This window comes from Watersipora subatra, chromosome 7, assembly GCF_963576615.1.
Source record: "Watersipora subatra chromosome 7, tzWatSuba1.1, whole genome shotgun sequence".
Taxonomy (NCBI): domain Eukaryota; kingdom Metazoa; phylum Bryozoa; class Gymnolaemata; order Cheilostomatida; family Watersiporidae; genus Watersipora; species Watersipora subatra.
In genome coordinates this window covers 6,689,833-6,693,669 of record NC_088714.1, presented here as the reverse complement: position 1 = coordinate 6,693,669, position 3,837 = coordinate 6,689,833, and positions in this window count along the sequence as shown.

Genomic DNA, 3,837 nt, shown 5'->3' with positions numbered 1-3,837 from the left:
TCATCTTTGTCTGGCTTTGACATGTCGGTCTTCGCAGTCGACCCTCGGCTTAACAAAAGTCTCAAAGGCACTCGTTCCTTCTGCCAAGCTGGAACTTGGTTTAGCCATGACATCGTCTTTGCAGTTGGCTATTCAACTGGCCCTTGCTTTGGTGATCTTCTGCCGCAATACTTCAGAGGAAAGTGAGTTCATCAAAGTAAAAGAGTAATGAGAAACACGTGCAGCTTTGTATTCATAAGATTGTTTATAAATCTAAACTCTGTTTGTAATTCATGACCTTCACCTAAAACAATCTACATGTATATGTATATGTGAAGTTCTACTTAGAAAATGTTTATGAGGAATAAACTACATGTAACTTCTTTCTTTTGCATTAGACTAGTTGTAATTGAATAACTAGCCCCTTTAGCATAGATTTACTTCTCTCAAAATATAACAAATACATTTTATCTTTTAAGTCGTTTATCACAATAGTTAGAGAATATTTGTCAATATGTAAATAATGTACAGATGAAAATATATGTGTAACTTAGTGCTAGCCTTCAGAGCAATGCCAGCCCTAAAAGTAAAACTGGGACATATTTTATCAAGTATCAGTGAGCTGAAATAATGATACTGGAGTACCTAACAGATAAAATAATATGGTCTCTATAAGTAGGACTAAACAATACTTTAAAAACAGTCTTGTTACAAAACTCATGTTATATGGTACAAGGTATCAACATAAACCTGTTCTTGGTATAACACTAATCTTGGCAACAAGGATAAGCATCGTTGTAATTACAGCAGTAACTATTTATTGCAGTATTATCAATATATAGATGGTGAACCATGGGCTTTCAATTTTTTTGTTATATTTGTTCTGTTTACATTATAACTAATACTATATTTTGTATTTGAAGCTCTCTCAATATTTCTAGCAAGCCAACCATTCTTAGTTTTGAAAAATCTTTTACAACATTTATCTTTTATCATTTTTAAAACCATGTTGTGTTTATGATTTGAGTTAGTTTGGTGATAGTGTTTCATTAACAATAGTTGCAAACATGTTTCAAAGCAATTTTACAGCTTTTAGAAAATTTATACAGGTTCGCACATTCTTTTTTACAGAGCTTTCAGAATGCCACCAATTTATTTTTACTGTTCAAAAATAAAATTTGAATGAACTCTACTAAACTTTTATTTCATTCTTATTCCTATTTATTAATTTGCTGCTATTAATAAACTGATGTTAATTTGTCAACTTCCAATATCAGCAGAATGTAATGTTCATATAGCCGAAATCTTCATTTCTTTGGCAAGAAATGAAGATTTCGGCTATATGAACATTACATTCTGCTGATATTGGAAGTTGACAAATTAACATCAGTTTTTAATCAGCTTTTATATACGAGCTGAAATCCAGGGTTTTCCTGGATTCCTTAAATCCAGGAAAACCCTTGTTTGATATAAATCCACGAAACCTTCTTGTTTTACAATAGTAACTTCTTCAGGCTTTGATCAGTCCATACAACAATTGTCTATATCATGTTTTTGGAAAAAGCCTCACTCTAGATTTGAAAGTAATCAATTGTTTTGTTACAGGAAACCTAGCCTACAAGTGCCAAGCCTCTCAGTCCACAATCTATACTTATCTTGCCACGGAAAAAACTGTAGATGGTGTCTTATATGGAAAATTTACCTTTAGTCACACAAATGGAAATAACAGCTGGTGGATGGTTGATCTGGGAGAAGAAAAGTCAGTGGCACTGGTAGAGCTCTATAGCAGAACTGATGGACTATGTGAGTGTACCTACTCGTTTGAATAAAAATGACTATTACAGCCATTACTGATACAATTGGGATGAAATCAATTATATACAATCTGACAGCTCGTGTTTGGATATAAAAGAAATGTTAGACTTATCGTACAAGTTTAGAATAATACTTGGCTAGTCTAGTCATTTAGGGGGTTCAAAGTTGTAACTCTATATACTAGCCTTAATGTTTAGACTAGTTTCAGAGGTGAGATGAGAATTATTGGCATATTCCTTTGTCACTTCAAGTAGATTATTTACCTATGGCTATCATGATACGTTCTTATTTGGTCTTTTTATTTTATTCTTCAAGCTTCAAAATAACATGAGTTTTTTCCTTCTTTAGCAGTTTTTATTGTTTTCAATTTCATATGAACATTAAATACATTTTAATTCACAAATTTGTTAAATTATAAAAAGAAATTTCAAACTAATTTCTTTTTTTCATGTGTTGTAAATCAACTTAGTTTGGGTTCTAGTGTTTTATCAAACAAACAGCAAACTGCAAAGGTATCAGAATTTACACAAATGCCTTTGCTTCTGAAAATCATATTTGCTTCAAGCTTCAATTTGCATTAGTGAGGGCTATGTTAAATTATTATAGAACTTGATCAGCTCTAATCTAGTTTAGAAACAGTACAATTGATGTTGAGTTTAAGAAAGTTATGTTTCCTGCAGATAACAAAATGGGCAACTAATTATCATTTTGATAAATAGTATGAACTACTTTTCACTTATCAATAGCGTGCAATAAAACAGATGAGCATTAAAAACAGCTCTCACAAAAGTGTTATCATAATTTATTGTTTTTTTTCAAAATGGTGAGGGTTCTAGCTGAAGTTCAAGTTTTGTGGCAAGTTAACATTTTTGTATAAAAAAACCAAAAAGGTTAGACACTAATTTTAATTTCAAAAAGGAGATAACTAAATTTACTATCAGGGTAATTAAAAGTAGTTTTTTATAAAATCTTAGTCAAATTAAAACCATGCACAAAAATGAAACCAAAAATTTCCTCTGATTATTAACTTTTCGTGAGTTTAGGGTTTAACAAAAAACCAAAAAACAATCAGCTCAATTTCAAATGTTAGAGTGTAATCAACATGACTTATTACCAAAGTACTATCATTTCGTGTCACAATGCATTTATTACGATATTGATTAAAGCAGTTTATATGTTATTATACTGATTTAATAAATCTGCAGAATGTTATTAGGTAAGAGAACTCACTAGTTAAATCTTACTTAGTATTAAATACAACTTATCAATGAAGTTTCAATTGTTTAGCTAAATAACTTGCGAGAAGAAAGCATACAATCACTAGGGTAATAAATATCATATATATAATATGTCCAACAGCCTATCAAAGTTCAATGCTAAAATATATTACCCAGTTCAACTTTGGCTATTGACTTAATCAGAAATTTTTTTTGTATCTTCATAGGTTTTTATAATTTAAACAATTGAAAGATAACAGTATAAAAACAGCCTGTTAAACAACCTATGTAATAAAAAAGGCGGCAGGTCAGCTCATTTTGTAATCAATAAGTAAGTTGACCTACTAGCTTTTTATAATAGTTTGCTGTACACTCAATTGCACTTTTTTAGTATTGCCCATGGGAATTGGTTGGCCTATCCTCTGTTATAACAGTTTGCATACATATTCACTTATTGACAGTCTACTCCAAACTGAACTAACCAAAGCTTCTCGACAATTTTGTTAATATAGATCTTGCTGATGAAAACTAGCAACATTAGACTTATCTTATAAATTTTAGCTTCTAGTTCTTTACTAAATCTATTCAAAGAGATAATATTTATGGTTCTACTTCTATAAAGTAGCTTTTATTTTTAGGCTAAGTAAAAAGATAAACTGAAAGTAATATATTATCTTGTTTTTTTAATTGTCAAATTTTCATATTAATCAACTTATCAACTTAAACTTATTATGCTGTGCAGCTTAGAGTTACATATTTTTTTCTGCTTACCTCCATGTTTAAAAAAAAATTAAAAGCATTTTTATCCACACATTTAAAAAAAAAC